Below are 21,789 nucleotides of genomic sequence, written 5' to 3' on the forward strand. Positions count from 1 at the left end.
TCCTAAGTTTAAAAAAAACAAAACTACACACTGCACAGTATGCCGAGATATACCAAGTTTTCGATAGTTTCAGTAAATCTTTGACACCTTGTTGGCATAAAAATGCTGTGTTATACCTGTCAAACTATGTTCTCTGACATTTTTCATAGATTAAACAGCAGGAATGGGAATCAATCTATTTTAGTGACAGGCTGGTAGTAACAAAGGATACAAACTGGTTCTTTCTGAAGTTGCCTGTTATGTGTAGACAAAACACTGAACAGTCAGGTGCTATTGCTCAAGACCACTTTCAAAAAATTATAAAAACGACTGAATCATTGGAAGAGAAATATAAAGAAATGCCATCAAAGCTTCTAGAGAGTACTGTATGTCCTTTTCAACTGCTTTCAAAAGCAGCTAGATGTTATACGCAATACATCTGTTAAACTCTTTCTGTGGCATCCCCATTAAAAACAGTAATTAATAATAACTACTAAATATTCTGGTGATACAATTGTGTGAGACAAATAATGTATATACTGCAAAATACTAACAAAAAAGGAGGAAGATATAAAAAAGCTTACATAAAGTACATATACATTACATGTATGTAAAATACAGCACTGATTAAAAATGGTTACTCTTGCACAACTTGCCTATCCAGGCTTTAGTCTTTCTGGAGGACAAGCATTTCCATGTATAGGCTGAATATATAGGATGCTCCAAGAGACAGAAACAGCCTCAAGACAGAACTGAAGCTCCTGGAAAAAATGTGTCCTACTTTCTTCAAAGAACAATCGCCTGTTTCTTCTACAGCGCTCAACTCTGGAGAAATGAGAAGTGGGGGACAGATTTGATAACAGCTCCCAATTACCATCAATAAAAAGAAACTGTGTTTCTTTGAGTGAAGAAATTCTCCCTCTCTCTTCCCATGGTGGTTTTGGACTGTGTTAGGCTGATGGTAATGGGGGCCAGGCTTATTTCACTAATGATTTAACCATGCCTTTGTCTGTTTCTCTGCCTGCTAACTGTGTCCTCTGGAGAACGGCTATGCTAATCCAAAAATCTGGCTTCAGTTTAGAAAGCACTCACAGCTGTTTTCATGTGTTGTGTGAAATCCAGGAGTATTTTTGAAAAGGTGACAGACATTGGTGCAGAAAATAAATAAATTAAAAAAAAAAAAAAAAAAAATCAGGAAAGTAAGAGTTAGAGAAAGAATAGAGAAAATATATCTCTGATCAATTTGATCATTTTCAACATTTTCTAGCTTTTGAGGGACAGAGACCTTCATTTTTTGCAATGTGAGCAATAATCTCTTTCTGTAGCTTTGAGGATGGTGATAAGGCACGGGCCAAGAAATGATGCTGGCATCTAGAGCTTGGAAGAGAATACCACATCATCCAATTAAACTGAACATAACACCATCCCAGCTCTCAACTGCCAAGTGCAAAACAAACTAACAGCAGCAGAAACTAATGGACGCTGGAGAAGGCTAATGCCATCCTGCACCACTAGCTTGTCCAGGTAAAATGCACACAGGAAAAAGACAAGAAGATCCCTACGGGTGGAAAGTTTTGAAAGAGACAGTCTGTGTTTGCTCTGTACAACACCTTTGCCTTCGCCTGAACAAGCATTTCCTCCCCCTTGCTTCCTCCGACCAGCCACGAATAGTTTGAATTGGTGCAGTGTGTGAAATTAAGCCTGACGGGTCTCATTAACAAAAGCCAGTCAGTATTTTTTCCCCCTTGGCATAGCTGAGATTTGGAAAAAGTGTCATTTCAGCAGCAATACTGGAATTTTTGCATTTGCCACATGATTCACTTTTTCTAAGCAGATTTAGGAATTAAGGTCAACAGCAAAAATTATGAGAATTTTTTTTTTTTACTGTGATTTCTTTTTCTGCTAAAACATGGGGAGGATATTTGTTATTTTACTTGGCTTCAAGCCCACGCCTCGTTTCAAAAAAAGTGACCCAACACAGTGCGCATGTAGCCTTAAGGTCTCAGTACAATGCACCAAATAAAAGCAAGTGTTGCAGAGAAGATAAGACTAGTGGTTCTTTGTGAAAGGTCAAGTACAGCACATGAAGTATCTATTGTCATTATCCACACAAACAGTAACATCTGTGGTGGGAGCTGTGGAGATGGAGGCACATGCAAACAGACCAGGACCTAAACCTGCTGAGACACAGCAGCACAGATGGCTGCTTTTTATCCAGCTGGCACTGAGACATATGGAAACAGAGATCATTAGTGAGGTAATAAGTGCATGACAGTGTTAGCAAAGGTAAGTTAGTCATCAACAAAAGGCTTTTAACTAGCAGAAAAAATTGGATCAGCATGGAATACTAAGAAAAACGCTGTTTCTGAATTTAAGCACTTCCCTGATCAGTCCCGTCCTTTTGATATTTGCAGTTGGTCAAAAGACTGTGTGTTTTACCATCTTTAAGCTCACGTAACAGTTGTTATGAATAGATTTTTATGAGACCTTACTAAGATAATATTTTTATTGCCACAAGTCATAGATTACTCAGTTACTCTGACTCTGCTCGGATCACCTGGTTGTCGTGTTTATGGCTTTCCAAACACATGTTGCAGGGAAGTTCTCTCTGGTGGGCAAAATACACAACATCAACAGTAGCAACATGAGCTCCTAATTTTTCTTTTTAGGTGTTCATTCATCAGCTGTACTGGCATTTGTCAGCAAATAGCTAAAATTGGCCGATCTATCGGATGAGCTCTAGTGCCAAGCACAAGAAATACATACCCATGTGTTTGCAAAGGTACAGCTGTGAAAAACATGTTGAGACCAAATGAATGAATGAAAGAGAAGGTGAATCAGGAATTAACATTTAACATATATAACCCCTATAAAATCGAATGTTTACTTTGTAGGAAATCTAGCTTTCTTTGTTCTTTTTCAAAACATGTGCAAAACATAATGTCACAGAGCTGTCGGATAATCACTATTTAATTTTTACTGCAAGTATCAAACTCATCCTAAACAATATACGCATTAAATACAATCAATTTACTATCAAATCAATTCAAAACTATCACAATGTTCCTCCATTTAAAAGGTAATCGGATGCATGAATGCAAAAACGAGTGGTACTGAAAGGAAAAAGTAAGCTCATCTCCCATCCAACACCGGACTAATGGCTATATTTTAAAGTACTTTTTACTAGGAGATTTAATTTACCACAGGGGGAAAAACAGCATGCACGAGTTATTAAAGCAGAGTATTTGCATCTTCAAGTATGCCCCGAGACGATCTATATGCCTTCACTTCCTATACATGATTCCAATAATCTAATATTCCACTGCGCGCATTGGCTGCTACTTCAGTTATTCAGGTCAGTTTTCACAAAGCCAGTTATGAAAGGAAAAAGTGCTACAGTAGCTGTTATAGATATCTTACATGCCATAATATGGATAGAGTATTGCACTAATAGGCAAACTGCAATGCTAGGAGCTGTAATATGACAACCAGTAAGTCATCAAGTTGTGAACAGTGGCAGCGTGTATACAGTTTCTGCTTTGAAGAGAGACAGTATTTCAGTACAAATGCAGCACAGGGAACAGAAATAGCAAAACGGTGAAAGAAAAATAAGAGACTAATCACAGAAAGACTTCAATCCGTGGGGAGAAATCAGACTCCTTGGGTATCGACTTGAAGAAGTGACAAAACAGAACCGCAAATAAAACACTGGAGAGGCACGCACTACAAAGGACAAGTCGAGACTTTGGTTTTTGATGAGTTAAACTGTATTATTCTGTATGGGCTCACCTAACAACCAAGAAAAGTGCATGAGAAAAACACAGAGAGACAAACAGACCAACACACACAGTCATTCTCAGACAAACCAGAAGCAAACTCACAGTGCAATGAATCAAGCAGCACCACTGCCAGCCATGGAGTCCCAGTTGGTGAAGCAGAGAACAGCTACTGCTGGAACCTGCAGATGACAGAGACACAGAAGGCAGAGAAGGACAAGATAAACAAAATGCACGACAGTGTGACGAAGGGAATAATAAGGGGTGGGCGATGGGAAGGGAAGACAGACAAAGTCAAACAAAGATGGAGGAAAAGAAGGGGAGAGAGCATTTTGTTGCTTTGCCTAAAGCAGATCTCTAAACATTGAGGCTCATTTTCAGAGCAAGTCATTGTTCTGGCACAGTGTTACAGAGCAGATATCAGATTTACTGGTACACTGATCACCCAGGCAAAGTCATCCAAAAGCCATAGACGACAATCTATTAAACAAATGAAGAAAACACAGTGAATAACAACTCATTTGAGTTTCAAGTCGCCCCGATGGCTTGTTCTTAGCATCAGTCTCTCGTGTTCATCCTACAGTTGGACAAACACTTTTTAATTAATCTTCTTGTTAAACAGTACAAAAAAGTATGCTGTTAGCATTAAGCTAACCTGTTTTACTGGGGTTTTACAGATATACTGTATGTACTTGACTTTGTAAGCGCTTCAACATGCATGTACAAGTTCATCAAAATATTAAAACTGTGGAATCACTTCACTGTTTTTTTCTGTTATGATTATTTATGTAGTTTACAATAAAGCTCTTACATACTTTTTCCTTTCTCCACGCACCTTGAACTGAATATGATACCTCCATTTCTTCATTCTAACACCCCTATTGAACTGTACAATCTGTTCAAGGTGTTGTATTAGGTGCAATATATGTGGCTGTACTATTTGTTGCTATGCGACTAAGGAAAATTTAGGAAAATAATGCAAAAGCATCCCCCCATATTAAGAATTCAATCACTATAAACCGCTCCGCACCAATGCATCCGAGGACAATGCGTCTCTTTTAGGAGGATAAAAATAACAGCAGTCATCTCAGGGGCTCCGCTTTTTTTGTTCATTTATTCACTTTACAGCGGAAAAAAAAGATCTGTCAAAAATTGAATGAGGAGACAAGATGGAGAAAATATCCTCAGATGTTATGCTGTGAAAAAACAGCCAGCATACAGCATACATAGCATACATGTTTGGTATCAAAGGCAAACCTTTGAGGTCACACTACTTTGAACTTAGATGTTTTTCCAGAATCATAACTGCAGAGACCTCTGAATTGTTTTTACTATGAGGTCCAGTACAACAAAAGACACTGGCAAACTTCAGTATGCTCACTTGTTAGGAAAAAAAAAGCCCAAAAGTTACGACCCAAACTGCTGCATGGGTCTGGGAGTTGAAATGTGGTTCACATATTTCTGCCCATTACCAGAGTCAGGATGTCAAATTAAATAATCCAGCAGACTCATTTCTATGGTTTTAGAAAAGACTTGGTCACAACTACTTTTGTTTGTTTACAACTACTTGTTTACTACTTTTGTGGTCTTTTCTCCCTTGTGTTATGCTGTCTCTGGTACTGACTGCATTACTGGAGATAGACCAGATGACTGCAATTAGTCTGGTAAGTAAAATAGAAAAAACAAAACAGATGGAATTTGCAGGGATTCGACTTTCAGTCAATCCCATGAATTTTGGGTCAGCCAGCAGCCAATCAGTTATGTCATGTCTGCATGTAAAACAGCCAGAGACAGTCCAGTAAAAGAAGAAATTTCAATAAATCTCCAGGCTTTCGGAAAGACATTTAAAGCTCTTCTTTGGATGTTGGCTGCCTTTTGTTCTGTTCTCTATCCACACGATCCCACACGTCTTCAATAATATTGACGTCCGGGCTCTGAGGAGGCCAATCCATGACTGATAGTGTTCCACTGTGAGTTTTTCTATCCAGATAGTGTTTTACTGCATTGGCAGCGTGTTTGGCTTGTCAAGATATGCCAAGTTTATAGTTAATAGCTGCTTGGGAAATCATCTGTTTGGAAATTCATTTAGTAATTTTTGTCATTTTAACAAAAGAAACGGGAACAAATTGTTGGTTTTTGTAACAGGCAGTGTGTAACAAAGTGTCTAAACATACAACACTGGTTGATGCCTTGAAGTCTGGGTCTCTTTTATATTTCAATGACTCACAGGAAAGTAGCAGAAGATGGCCCTGGAGAACTACTGCTCAAGACCACTTAAAAAAATTACATGAAGTCTGGTTAATTAATTGAAAGCAAAACATAAAGAAAACAGGGGTGACTCAAGACTTTTGCACAGTAGTACATATTGAGCATCTCATATGCTCATATGACCCTTGCTTGTTTTTATATCCAACATGCTGTTAAACTTCTCCTGTGTCACCACTGAACAAAGGCATCAACCAATTATTTGCTGACAGGTCAAAAGATTCTCAGTTAATCAGACTCGGATATATCTGGCACAGAACATAGTGTTTTATTACCTGACCGCCCAGATCCCCTTCACCTTTTTGAGCCTACAATCAAGTTCTGAAAGCACAGTTTGCTGACTCACTCTCATGAACACTGTCTGCAGCGAGGCTGGGCTACAGGTCCCATCTGAACCACTAAAAATCAGCAGGACAACAATATATATGTTGGCAGCAAGATTAAAAAAAAATCTCGAGTAAACAATATAGTGCTTAAGTTATTTAATCTCAACTGTGCCATGAAGCTGGGATTAAGGTGTAAGAGGGTAATCAATTTCGGCACAACATGATGACAACTGTCAACTCTTCTGTCTTGCTCAATCACATTTCAACAGAGCCTTATGAACCAGCGCACTCGTTTTGTTAAGAAAATATCCCAAACAACAACACTAGAAACTAAAGTACAAAACTGCTGGTTTGATGGTTATGCTCCACTTAATTTAAGGGATTGCGACATAAGCCTGCATTAAAATGTAAGGCCTGTGTTTTTCTTAAATATGGTGTGTTCAATATAGTATAAGTCTGTGGTTGAGTACAAAGAAACACAGGAAGCTTTTACACAACAACATGGCTCAGTGGAACACCACAGACAAGTCGCCACTTAAATCCTGAGCTTAGCGGCACAGTTGACGCCACACAGGCTGAGAAATTTGCAACTGACACTAAACACGCAGGTCAGTCCAGCTAGCAGATTCAGTCATGTGAACAGTCAGTATAAAGCATTGTATGGTCCCCGGTATCATCTTTACTCTTTCGTTCTGTCATCCGGCTCTATGTTGCCTATATTTCCATAACAACTATCCACAAGTTACTCTGCATCTTGAGCGACAGGGCTGACTGGTCTTGAGCAGATCCCCACAGTGAACAGCCAGTGCTATTCCCTATTTAGGTGAATGGTAACATAGTAAGTGAGCTAGAGCTGAAAAAAAATTAAGAGTTCTCATATCAATCATGTAAGAAAACCCAACGGTATTTGTGTTTGTCCTCAAATGTTTTCACAGATTTTATTACAATGTCAAAGACACACCAAATAATTAGTGCAACCAGTGTACAAGCAATTACTGAAACCTGTCAGAACATTCACAGACCTACAAAAAGTATTTCTCAAGACTGCAGCTTGAAGAAAGGAAGGTCTGAAACTCTCAATATGACCGTTTCTGTGAAAAATCCTAATCTTTTCAGACTGGCTCCCTTTCAAAAGTTGTCTGAAAAGAATCACTCAAAATAAACATGTGGATTTTATGAATAAAGAGGTCATTATGCAGCTGAGCTGTTCTCCTGAAGATAATGACTGATTTTCTGCCATCAGCTGATGCTCAAACAATTTCTGATCTGGTCTTCTTAGAGAGCATGGCAGCACTTGACACAGCAGAAAGAAAGAAAAAAACCCTCCTTGTTGGCTAGCGCTCACTGAAAAGCACTGGCACAGCTCGAGATGGCTCAAGGCAAGACTTTGGGTGGGAGTTAAAATCAGTTAAAATGTTTTTTTTGAGTCTAAAATCATTCTGTATGATTTTTTTTTATAAATAAAAATAAGTATTTAGACTGTTTTTGCCCTGAATGTGCACATATCAAGATGACCTCAAAACTGGAAGGCTTATCAGGTCAAAGACTACTAGATTTATTTCAAAGTCCAGATCCAGCAAGCAGGAGAATGTGTTCATCATCAATTTCTCAATATTGTAGCAGTCCATGTGCGAACCATTACTCACGTCGATTATACGTGCAGTGTTTTAGCACATAACTATCAAAACGCAACTTGAGTATTTGTGGAAATCTCCACACTCAGAAAAGGGTCACCCGGAACATTTTACTACTCTTTGTTCCCCCAAGTAAACTTTGTCTTCTGTAGTTTTATTCATCAAATGACTTGCAAATTGAGTAGAAAATATAATTAACACAAACCAAAGTTTATGACTGATTTTCTCCTTTAAGCTTTGGTGTCCCCAAATTGCTCATTTGGAGCAATTACAGGCCTGCAGACCTTTGGCATTCCAGCTGTCAACTCACCCCTGAGAAAGTTTCTCCTACACTTCCTGCAGCGCCTCCAGCCAGTTGGATTGGTTGGATGGGCTGTTCTAATGTACCATAGCATAGAGCTGTTCCCACAGCAGCTCAGCTAATGTCAAACTACAGGTCAGTGCTAGCAATTTTATTACCAGCTAACTGTTTCTTCTCTGAACAGTTTGTGTACAGTCTAAAGACACGCTGTGGGCCACAGTCCTGATGTAAGCTCCAACCGAAGGACATGGGAGTGTATTACAAAATGCCTTTGCTGTTTGAGGTCAATTTAATCTCATACAAATTTCTCACTTTACCACCACCCAAAGTCAACACATCAACATCAATATCACCACATTTTTTTTCTGTTTCTTTAATGTTTATAAATTCACCAGATAACAGGACATTGGACCCTTTTCTGCTTTTCACTCATCTCTATGATTTTCCTCCTAACGTCTGAGATCCTTTGCTCAAACCATGGCTGTGGCTGGCCCTGAGCTCTGGATAGCTTTAGTTTTAGCCACTTTGCCTTTGTTAGCCTCTTTAAAATGAGTTATTTAGGTGTCGGTTTAGGTCTGTTGTTAGAGGCTAAAGTAAACCCCCACCCACCCACCCACCCACCCACACACACACACACACACACACACACACACACACACACACACACACACACACACACACACACACACACACACACACACACACACACACACACACACACACACACACACACACAACATGTGCAACATGTGTGGCCGGAGAATGCTGGAAATCATCCGATTCCAGTCAATGGCCATTAAGTCAGGCATTTCTGTACTGATTAGGGACTTGTGAGAAACATTGCTGCCCTTGCTAGTTGGTACAAGAATTCTTAGTTGATTAATAAAATTAGAAAAATTAAATTAAAGTGCAACAATTAGAGGTTATTTTAAAAATATTACAATGCCACCAGACAGTAACCCAGCCATGACAAGCAACTGAACTTTTCTCTGGCAGGAAGCTGTAAATGACTTCGATGGAAAAGTATGCAGATGACAGTTATGCAAGAAGAAAGAAGGGCTGCTGGTGCTAGCACTGCTAAGGCTAGCTCCACACTCCAAACTAATCTGACACTGTGCATGCAATGCAATACATGATATGAAGAAATGCACATTTCAGCACCTTTTAAAACACCTCTTGATTATTAAGGAATATTAATCATGTTCCTTAATAATCCTTAATAATAATCTTAAGCACACATGCAGTATTATTATGAGCAGTGTTTAATGTTCTTATTATACTGGCTTCAATTTGCAATACTTCTTTTTGATTTGTCCTTTTACTGGTGACAAAAGGAGTTTGACAGTAAATTTCCATCTTGTGCAGATAAGGTGCTTTCATGTTATAAAATAAAGGAAGCTTCCTCTGCTCAATCTTGACAGTCACATCAGGTAAAACATTAACCTTTACTTCACCTGCGAGCCAGATGAAAATTTTGAGGTTGAATAACTTGTAATGCAGAGTCACTGCCCATCAAAATATATGTAAAGATATAAAGAGTCTAGAACTGTGCACAGGGATGTGGACTGAATTATAAACAAAATTACATTTCTTTGGGGTCAGGCTGTGCAACATCAGCTAAGACACAGATTTCTTCCTTAATAGAAAGAAATCTGCTAGAGGAGGACTGTTATTATCCAATACACATAGAGCAAAAATAGTGACCAATAAACCACCAAACAAACATCAATCAGACAGAATTAGCATCATGACTCTCCTCCAAATACAGCTGAGCAAGTACTTTTATTCTTCACATTTGAGCAAACGGTTATTGAATCAGTCATTTCTCCACTTGGCTTTTTATTTAAAGTTTCATTAAAACTTCATTCATGCTAAAGAAAAAAAAAACAAAACTTTTACTACAGATGCCACTCCCAAGCAGACAGCAGACCACTCTGATAAATAAAGAGGAGCAAAAAGCTCATGCACTTTAATTTGAATTATTTAATTTATTACTGAAATTTGTTTGCAATCAGTATATTGGCACTAATATTAAAATCAATTTTACAAGATAAATTTAACACTCATATGGATCAGAAAAAAAATATCAGGAAGCAGAACATTAACCTTAATTTTTGACTTGTAAAGCTTAAGTTACATGAACAGAAAAATGTAAAGCAGAACAGTAATAATAAACTGAAACTGTGTCTCATTGTGCAACTAAGAAGGCTGCAGCTATTCCAGTGTATAAAGAGCTCTCATTAAAATGTGACCCAGCTTGTCCAAAGCCACACTTCCTTGCTTAATTAGAGGGTGTCCCGTCAAGCACCCAAACTCTCTTTTTTTCCAAAAGCTTGACACTCAAGACGGGAGATGGTAATGATGCGCGCTCTGGCTCCCTGCCTTTACTTCATCTGATCTGTCCCTTTGCTCGCCCTCCTCTGTGGATCACCCTGTCCATCTGTGTTTCTGAGCACATCAGCATGCTAGCAAGCCTCTGCCATGCTGAGCAGACAGCAACAGTTGCTGAAGCCTTGGAAGATGTGAAGAGGAGAGAGTTGGGAGTGAACAACACCAACAACAAGAAAAACTGAGAACTACTTACAAAGCAGTGGTGTTTATCCGGTCAGTGGATGGGCAGACAAGTGAAAGGGAGAGAGAGAGAGAGCTGCATAACTAATGGAGCAGAGATGAAGCCAGTGTATGAATGAGAGAGAAGGGAGGGACGCAGAGAGGAAAAGCTGGAGCGTAATGTGAGGAGCGAGGGAGGGAAGAGGTATGGGGGGTTATGATGTGGGAGCCAAAACAGAACAGAAGAGAGGCAAAAAAAAGGAGACTGGTAGAGGAAAAAGAGAGGACACATATAAGACAGTGAAAATGTAATCAGCTTGGCTTTTTACATTTAAAGAAGAGAAGGTGGAAAATAGAAAAAATGTGTAGGGTAAAAAAAAAATGAAGAGGATGACAGCTAGAGGAAGATAGACTTGGCCTTTCCCCCTTTTCTTTGAAGAAGTAATTCATATTCAGTCCCCAACGGTCCCGTTTTCCAGGCCAGCAAAGAACTCCTCATGTTGTTCAGGAAGATGATAAAAAGCGGAAGAAATTAGAGAATGAGGCTGAGCTGGATCCTCCCAGCAGAGTTGAATTCCCAAAGAGGCCTATCAAATTCATGATGCCTCTTAACCTTTACAGTTTGCAGCTGTCATCTTCCCCCCCACATTGATATTGATTCCTTCATAGGCAACCTCTGGTCTGTTTTACAAATGTAATAGATGTTTCAGTAGCCAAACGGTTTGTAAAGTGAATGAGTCCAGACTGTGAAAGTGATCTCCCCACTCTAAACAAGTACTATAAAATATTAAAAGGCATGAACCAGTGAAGGAAATCAGTAACGCAGAAGAGTACGACTTTTCAGTTTCCTGAGAATTTGGCGACCTCCAGTCGCCTCAGTTTCTATAAAATGTATTAATAGGTCAGTTAAATAAGCCATATTGAAACAAAACAACAACGAACAAAAAAAACTTAGGACAAAAAGTGAGGGAATCTGTGTTTGACTATTTCTTTAGTGTTTATTAGATTGGAGCCTGAAGAAACACTTGCAATTTATAGTTTATGTATTTAACAAACGCAAGCCTCAGCAGCATGTGGAAGAACCATACATAGCCACAACAGCCTGGCACCACCTCCTCATGCTGGTCACCAGCTTGGTCAACACACGATCACGCTGCCTCCACCAAAAACTGTCACCCTATCAGTGCAGGAATGAGTATAATGGTCTCTGCGTCTTCTCTACACTTTGATCCTATGATCTGGCTGCTGTAGGCAGAATCTGGACTCATTGCTGAGCATAACTTTCTTTCATGTTTTCAGTTTGCCGGCACCACCGCAAATGGGACTGACAGCGAAGGGCAGTTGTGGCAGATTCCTACATGCTGACAGGGTGAGGAAACTGTCCTTTTCTGATGTCTCATTCTTAGGACATACACTTTGTCTGACAGGATCCTATATGGAACTTGGAGACGGTACTAGGACTTACTCCAACAAAACAACTTGGTTTTGCAGATAATCAGCTTGAAGTTTTCCTGTGGCACAGGCCTCGTCTAGATCATAGCATGACATGCCTGGAGCAGACACCAACTGACAGCTGTAGTATGGCCCATGCTCACAGGCACCTGATTAGCAGCACCTGGGGCACCAGGAGCTCAGAACAAGAGTCGGTAGCAAAAGAAGCTGTTTGGGATTGGCAGAGAAGATTTGGCAAGTTTTTCATGAGTGCTACCCACATACTCAACTCTGCTGCTCAATCCATAAATGCATTTTCGTTCCAAATATGGCACAATTTAAGGGGGAAAAAAAGGCTTTGCAACAGGATAAGATTTATTTTCTTACCAAGTTTATATTTCATCGGTGGATTAGAGTACAGAGGTAGGACAGCAACTGTGTCCCAAGGTTTCAGAAGCCTACTAAAAATGTTCTGCCAAAGTATGAGCAACTTTTTTTTTGTTATATTACTTGCAGTAAAACTATAGCAAACTGTCTTCCTTACATTGACTAAAAATAAAATAACTTCTGATTCAGCAAAGCTATGGATAATTATTCGAAGTCAAACTTGAAACCCATTTCCTCACAAGCAGTAGCCTTAAGTACATCAGGTCCGTTGGCCAAGACCTCAAACTTGATATATACATGACATACAATATCTGCATGCTTTTATTCAAAAATTAATTTCTAGGTCCAGAAAAGCGATTATCCACCCGACAGCTATGACAGGGGTGTCAAACTCATTTTAGTTTACAGGCTACATACAGTGCAATTCAATTTCAAGTGGGTTAAACCAGCACACCATTGCATAACATTTAAAAATAATATCTATATTTTTAAAGAAACTCTCTTTATAGTGTATAAAGCAGGTGATAAACAGTCTGAGAAGCTTTAAGAAAAAATAAATGCTAAGAACATGTTTCAGTTTTTCTCACATTCAATCATAATAAAGAAAATCTGTCATAACTCAAAGAAATGCATCAGCATGGCTCCTCGGCCTAACAATGTTCCTCCAAAGTACCATGGCATGCCTTGAGTAATGGAAAACTGTAAAACTGAACATGTGTCAGACCTCTGGCTGATGAAATTAACCAATGCACCCACTGCAAAATACAGCGAAAAGTAAAAAGAATTATGTCTCAATTTTCTCCAATTATTCAACTTTGCAAGGCCATAACGACTGACACCACCTCAGCGCAGTGAACTCCGCTCAATCTTCAAGTAATACACAAAATGTCTACTCAATCAGCAAAAAGCAAACACCCACGCTAAGAACATGTTACCACTGGTTTCTCTTTAGGGGTTGTGACAAGGTAACCAGTTGCTTTTACTTCAACATTCCTTGCCAAGTCAAATATTGTCAAAAGAATGAGAAGTCTTCAGCACGGCCATCAACACGTCAGCGACTCAAGAGTCCCAACCCATCAGTATATTCCATCGCCCAAATCCCTAGTTTGCAGTGTTGCCTCCACAGTAACTCATTTTTGTGAGACTTGCAAGACAGTTTAAATAAATTGGACACTATGACTGTTTTAAAAGCAAAAACAGCTGAGGATTCTGACTGAACGTCCCTCACCATTTATATGATGTTTGTAAGAGAGACAGTTTCCTACCAGCTTTTTCCAGTGTTTAGTCTCAATGGCACAGCGCTACTAATTTAGCTTAAAGAGGCCATTTCCTATTGACCACAAAAGGTACTCTGCATGCAGAAGTCAGTGCAGTTGGCAGCTGATGTGGTGAGGTCTACAGGGACCCATCATCTGTGCTCACATCTGGACTTTATGCCTTTTATATTCAAGGGCCAGGGTGAATTTTTAGATCAATCTAAGGAGCAACAAGGGCACTGTTTGTAAAAAGAGACAAAAACTGGAACGTATTTTATGAAATTAGAACAGCTGTAGACATTTTTACAATGGGTTACAGTGTGGATGGGATTTAAGCTGTCACTGAAATATGTACTTTATGGCATGCACTTTATCATGAGATTAATAATCCGTAAATATTAAAACTGAAAGTGGAAAGGAGGAAACCCAAGTGAAACTCAGCCTTGGCAATTCTTAGGCTTTATTTCAAAGTTTGATCGCTGAAGTAATGGTGTGCAGAGAAGGCAAATAAAAAACAAAATGATAAAGCCAGTAGGATAGAAGATTATAAATGAAATTGAGCCACAGAGTTGTCAGTAATTAGCCACTCTCACAAAAAAACAGAAGAAAAAGAGAAAAAAAGGAAAAAAGAAAAAAATCTGAATTGAGCAGGAGGCCTTTGAAGCCTCTAAGGTCACTGATGCTCCTCTATCTTATGCATTAGATTAAAGATATCTCTAAGAAAGTATTGCTGATCTAAGAACTAAAATATGGCTAAGAAAACACTTGGTGATTTTTTTTTTTTCATTTGCTCTTCATTGTAGCCGATAACGTCACTCATTATCCCTTGAAAGCCTACTAGGAGTAACTTTTGAAGGTTTTTTCTGAACCAAGTGTTCAAACACCGAGTGCTTCTATCACATTTCAGGCCTGTTTATTAAATAAAATGACTGTGTTTCCATCAGAAGTTGTCTTTGGCCATTTCATCATTATAGGTACAAGGGAGGTCATCACATGTCATCCTGACGAAGGCATGTTCGATTAATACTTGTAAGGGAATCTGACCTGCCTTTACATTTACTTTATAAAGCTTCCAATGACCTCCTTTTTTCCTTTTCTTTCAAATGTTACAGAAAGTAAAACAACAAAGTTCTAATATGCCAGATTTTTTTGTTTCTATATTTTAAAGCAGATGTAGTCCCAAGTTCAGAATATCAAGTGACTCTTGAATTTCACTGTTATACTCTAAAATACTTTATAGTATAAGTTTTAAGGAACACCTCATTTCTTTACATTTTCCTTCCGAGGAGCCAGACTGTCATTTGCTAAAGTGCTTCTGAGCAATAGTTCTCGAGGCTTTCTGAAAGTCTATTTTTCTTTGGACATTGACTGCTTCCTCTCTCTTTTTCCATGTTTTTTTTTAAATATTTTGAGCAACTTAACTTTACCCTATGAATCATTCAAACATAAAAAAGGCAACTTATTCTCGGGATGAAACCAGTGTTGTCTCTATGTATAACAGGCAACTCGGTAATGAACCATTTTTAAATGGTATCTTTAGGCACTTTGTTTCCAGCAGGTAGCAGTTACTAGCATTGTGGGATCATCTCGACAGGGAGCCGTACAAACGGGAGCCAACATCCAAAGAAGAGCTCTGGGATATCCTTCAAGAAGTCTGAAAAACTTTTCCTGAAGACTACCTTTAGAAACTACAAGAAAGCTTGTCAAAGAGAGTTTGGAGTGTATTGAAGAATAAGGGTGGTTCTACCAAATATTGATTTTTCAAGCATGTTTGAATTGTACAAAGTCTGTTTCACCTTATATGCCGCATTTCCATTTTTGTTTGCACATTTCAGTAAATCCTATTTTCAAATTGAAATATTAAGAAAGAAGGAGTGGTTAAAGACTTTTGCAAAGTCCTGTAAACCAGCCTGTGAGCATATTTGATGTCAAACGGTTTCCAAGAAAAATGCCTGTGGTTAGACACCATTATATGTATGGCCAACCTGCCATTAAGGTTTACCGCCTTTCATCTGCGAACATTGTGTTTGTATGTGAGGAGCTGCTACTTGCATAAATATTGCTGTCATGTGTGTATTCACACACAAACACCGTCCTCCCCTAACAGCTGTTTTTCATCACCACCCTCGCAAGTTTGCACATCTCCCGCTTCGTCATCCTCATATATCTTCGTGTTTGTGTGCATTTATCAGAGAGACTGAAGGGGGTGGGGGGGCAAAACTGGATCATCCATCGCTCTGTCCTTCACCATCAGCTGCCCAGTTTCCAGACAGAAAGACTCAAGCGATCACAGATTTGTCACTATAATGACTTCATTTTTACATGTTGTGTTGCAGCAATAAAAGAGGTGATGGATGTGAGCCATGACCCATTCTTTTTTCTCAATGGCAACTTACCCACCACCTGAATAAATCAGGTTTTTTTTTATTGAGTTGTTGGATCATAAAGTCTATTTTAACGGCACAGTGAATAACAAGGTTTAGCTATCAATCAATAATTTCAGGGAAAAAAGAGGGAGGGGCTAAGGCTTGGCTTGGCCAGTTATGTGTACAAGTTTCTCTTGAGAGTATAGAAGGAAGGGTGGACTGAATCTCATAATCTCTCTTATTTATTTTTTTGGCAATTTCTGACATTCCAGAGTCATGATTTGATGGGATTTGGTGAGGCAGTGATGTATTCCCAGGTCTGCTGAAAATTCACATCTCCATCCAATGGAGTGTGAGATGCTGTTATAGATTAGTGTGTCCCACTACATTACAGTCTCATCAATCAACAGTGGCAGCAAGGGGAATCTGTGGGGGTGCCCACTCTGTGAATAACAGTTTCAGCTCTTTGTCTTATTGTGGTGTATTTCACCAAAGAATTCCTGTATAAAATAATTCTGTCTCAGTAAAAACATGAAGACCTTTAGTATTTTTTTCAATCATGGCCCCAGTAAAGGTTTGAGGAATACTAAAAAAAAATATAAAAAGGGGGGCCAGAGGGGGGGGCCTTCCTCTACTGAGAAGGCTAGAACCTTCAACCCCAGCAGGATCATGTTGCATATGATGTATTACTCCGTGGAGACGAGTGTGGCCTTTCATGCAGCTGTGTGCTCAGACAGGGGGGCGTAAGTATTTGATGCCAACAGACTTTAACACATCAGGAAGGCTGGTTCTTTTCTTGGAGCTTAACTAGAGACTCTGGTGGATGTGTCTGAGGGGAGCATACTCAAGAGACTTCTCAGCATCAGGCACAATTCCTCTCATCCTATTCATGACTCCCTGGTAAGACACAATGAACACGAGGAAAAAGACTCATCACCCTAACACTACAGGAGATGTTTTCTCCCTGTGGCTAACAGGCTCTATAATCCCTCCAATTTCTGTAGGGGGGGATTTTATAATATAACATCAGGACAGAAATAGCACTACTTTCTTGTAGTACTATAGACTAAAAAAAAAGCCCAGCAGTCTTGTAGTTTATAGTATTTTAACCATCTTTTTATTATTATTTAAAGTATCAGATTAATTGTATTGTATCCTTGCACTGAGCATGATATGGCACAGGAACTACACGTTGAAGTGATGTTATAAGATACAAATGAATATCAACAGTCTGGTATGAATTGCAGTAACTATGGAGGAATGGAAAAATGTTCCAACCCCAGTAGAGCGAGAAGGACGAAGAAACAGTTGAGCTTCTTGGCTTGCTCTCACCCCCTGTGCTTTCCTTTCTCACTGTTGCCAGTAGGCCAGTAGGGATCTTCATTCCAGTTCTGTTCTGAGCCCATCCAGAGCCACTCCAGATAGGGAACCAGCCCAGGAGGCAAACATCTTCCAACAATGATGGATGGCATGGATGAGATAAAGCAAGGCCACTAAGAATTCCTCCAAAAACAACATGAGCGATAGGAGAATATGTATGGTACGGAGGGCGTATTTAAGCATCAGCAACAGTATTCTTTTTTCTACACTGTATGTGAAAACAGGAAAAATATGTTTCAAGTTCCACAGCTGTTTATCTGTGGCAGGAATGTCACCCTTTGGCATAGGATCACGTCAGCTGACGTCTTTGAGCCGTTCTCTGCTTTTTCATAATCGCTGAAAATGTCTGCGAAAGGCAAACGCAGGGCTGAAACTCCGATCCCTGAAAACATTCCCAGCCTCACCCACCCCCTCCCGAAACCCCCGTATGTGCCTATCAGTTTGCAACATTCTTTGCTTTTCCATTCTGCTTTTCTTCTTCAGCTCCATGGCAAATAATTATTAACAGGATCAAAGCATATGAAAGAGCTTCTGCATCAGAGAGGTTGAGCTTGGGGAGCTGGGTGACTAAAAGCGATAGCAGCAAAGTACTGAATTGTTTTTGCCACTATATGCAACCCTGAAAGATTTCATTAATACTTGTTTAAGTCAGAAATGGTTTAGATTTTTCTAAGGAAAATCAATTCCTACTTGCCCTTTGATTCTCATAATTTGAATTACCACAGCATGTCTCATATAAAATTATCTTATAATCTTAGGGAAGAGGAATTTTTTTTTCTGAACTGAGAAAATTATTATATTGCATTACATTTCATATATGCCACTAGTACATCATTTTTGAGGTAATTCAACTCCACACAAGCCACTGTACAGTAGTACTGAAAAGTAGTAAGAGTACTGAAAATTAATTGAAATGAATGTTTCACATGGCCATTGGCAACAAAACCCACTGAATCCCTCGTGCTTTAAGGGGGAAGGACAGCGTTAGAAGGCAACGACTACAGATTAGCTCAGATGACACATTTCCCTGAGCAAGAGGAAGGCATCGTGTCATAAAATATTCAAGACGGGGGATATTTGATAGCCTAACCTGAGTACAGAACATAAAGCTCTAAGAGTGATTAAATGGTGCAATACCAATCTGTGACCATAAAGTCAGAGTTTAAGTACGCATAAATGGGAAACAGCTTAAAACCCCATTATCTTTCAAGGAAACAATGAGAGCCTATGAGAAAAGGAGGGGGAATCCAAAGGGTACAGAGTAACTTTGAAAAGATTAAGCTAGAGGAGAGATTGTTTCAGAAATATAAATTCAATATTGTCTTAATGCATGCTCAGTCCAATCCAGGTAAGGAAATCTCCAAAAGTTGATTCTGTTCATCTGGACGCAGCGTTTTCAGTGGGAGAAACGTTTCGTCACTCATCCAAGTGACTTCTTCAGTCTCAGCTGACTGCAGGTTTCCCCGATCTTATGAACAGTGCCTTGAGACAATTACTGAAACTAACACCACTGACGAACAACATGGTGTGAGGTCAGTTTCTTGATCATTAAATATGCTAATTGTCAGTGCATTGATCAACAACCACTGTTCATAGACCATTGATCAAGACCATTGGCCATGACTAGCATTAACAGAGCGCTGGGAAATGGCTACAATAACAGCATTATAAGATATTGAAAGATTTAAACTTAGGCCCTCTCTGCAATTCAGAGATGGTCTCTGTACGCTGTTAAGTTCAAGAAGGATTGGTGTGATTTATACATCGGCGAAAAAAAACAACCTTGGGTAATCGGATGGCACAACTCAGAAGAGCTAACTCGTCAGGCCAGGACTCTGCAGTCTATTTACACCTACAGGCCAGTGGACACTCTTTCAATGATGAGGATGTACACATCCTGGACAGGGAGGAATGCTGGTTTGAGCGTGGAGTCAAGGAGGCCATTTACGTGAAAAGGTAAGACAATTTCTGAAGTCTTGGATGAGTGATGAAAAATTTCTCCCACTGAAAACACTACGTCCAGATGACCAGAATCAACTTTTTGGTAAATTGAATATCAAGCATTTTGTGAAGCTTGTCTCCTCTGTCATATTACCATTGTTTACTGGAATTTGATCAATTATCTGGTTAGAAAAAATCTATACCCTCCTCTCTCATGGAATACAATACAGAATCTGCCAAATGCAATCCAATAAACATGGAAACAGTCTATCATGTCACTGCACATTCTGCAAAACACCCAAAAGTAAGTCTTGAGTGAAGGTTTATTCAAATTTTATTTAGTATATTTTTATCTCCATGTCTGGTTATAATTCACTTTCCAAAATAGTGCAGGATAAAACATTTTCCAAATCTGCGAGGTGAAGTCTGTCTGTCTGCTATTCAAGATCCCATCTATTCTGTGAGGAAAGAAACTTGTGAAGTGTGTTAGAGCTGTCTCTCAATCAAAGAGTCAGCTCAACTGCAAGAAACAGAATAGCATTAGAAAGGGATATTAGCACTGATCTCCCAATCTGGTTTAATATGCATTTAAAAAGTGCAGAATCCGTACAATCCAATGCAATTCAATTACATAAAATAAATGACAATAAATAACAATGTTGCATAAAGTATTTACATGTAGAATCAATTTCTTCCACAGGTGACAACGTTCACTAAACTTCCACAGCCTTATATCTTAAAGACAGAAGTAATATCTTTCAATCAAAGACACTCTGATCAGTGACCAGAGCCTTTTTTTCCCCGGTGTATCTCTCAACAGTAATTGCGATATCTGGACCGGCTGTGAGAAAGCGAATCATCTTGGACCAAGACAATTATAGTCAGGTACTAGATACAAGTCTACCCATCAAGACTGACTGACAAACTGAAAAAGTGACGGAGAAGTAGGCACCCAGAAAAATGGAAGCAAGTGGCCTGGTCTGAAAAAGCACTATGTGGAAGGTGGGAAACATTTGCATAGCTTAGGCTGGGAAAAGATCACATCGTTATTCACTGTGGGGAAAAAGGCAAGTTGGTGACACGCTTAGCAATATTTTTACCTTAGTTCATGGCATTCATGTGGATTTTATTTTACCATGCAGGATCTTACATTTTTGGACATCACATACAGTACACTCCTTTTATGGCACCAGCATTACCTGATTGCAGCAGCAACCTCTTTTAGCAAGATAATACACCCCGTCACACCATAAAAACTGTTTACGAAGGGCTGGAGGAGCATGACAAAAAGTGCAAAGTGTTGACTTCACCTTAAAATTCCCCTGATCATTGACATCTGTGGGATAGGTTTGAATAACAAGTCAGATCCATGCAGAATCCACCTTGCAAACTTCAGGACTTGTAGCATCTGCTGCTAATGACTTGGTACAAGATAATGGACAAAGAGAGACAGACCTACAAAATACAAGGATGGTAGGCCTATTGTTGTGACAATAACAGAGGCTTTGAAACCCAAGTTATCATCATAGTCATGTGACATTATTCAGCGTTACAAAAAGCCAGCAACATGCTGTCACAAAAGAACCAGCACATGCTTTGTTGTCTGTACTTGCTGACGAGCCCATGCTAAAGATGCACATGCACAGAGTATTGTTATTCACAAAAAACTTCAGAACAGAAAAGTGTAAATGAGCTGTCATTATCTGAAGTCAAACCCTCCTGATTTGTTTAGATCTTCTCCCTCCCACAGAATTTCTCATTTCTGCGCATTAGTAAAACACTTTGTTTTCCTACATGCCGTTACTTTTCAGAGAAATCAGTCACTGGAAATGCATCCTTCTTCTCAACTTCCACAACAAGGGCACATTTCACACTGATACTAACACTCAAAGCAACAACAGTCGGGAGAGGTGAGCGAGAGGAAGAGGGGAGGGAGGGATAACAGGAAAGGGGAAGAATAGGTCATGATTGTTAAGTGCAGAATAATGCTCTCTGCAGAGCAGGCTCATGTTGGCTTCCTGCTCTAGCTGATTGCAGCAGGTCTCTGAGGACCTGTGTTAGACCAAATACGTGATAAGAACTTCTGAAGGGCCCACTAAGATAGACAAACGCACACATGGAGCAAGAGACTCAAAAAAGGCAGACAGACATAGGGCAGAAAGCTAATCGACATAAAGATTAGAAAAATACAAAGAAA

General features: G+C 39.4%; 1 long non-coding RNA gene across 1 annotated transcript in view; it reads right to left on the reverse strand.

Moving 5' to 3' along the window:
* Positions 1 to 3,858: 3,858 nt before the first annotated feature.
* The window catches only part of LOC148102013 (uncharacterized), a 49,380-nt gene continuing 31,449 nt past the window's right edge, over positions 3,859 to 21,789 (reverse strand). Inside the window, exon 3 of the long non-coding RNA XR_015719252.1 lies at positions 3,859 to 3,937. This is a non-coding gene — a long non-coding RNA (uncharacterized LOC148102013). The remainder of the gene's footprint in view (positions 3,938 to 21,789) is intronic.

The sequence above is a fragment of the Neolamprologus brichardi genome, chromosome 7 (genome assembly GCF_056152115.1).
Source record: "Neolamprologus brichardi isolate AB-2024 chromosome 7, ASM5615211v1, whole genome shotgun sequence".
Taxonomy (NCBI): domain Eukaryota; kingdom Metazoa; phylum Chordata; class Actinopteri; order Cichliformes; family Cichlidae; genus Neolamprologus; species Neolamprologus brichardi.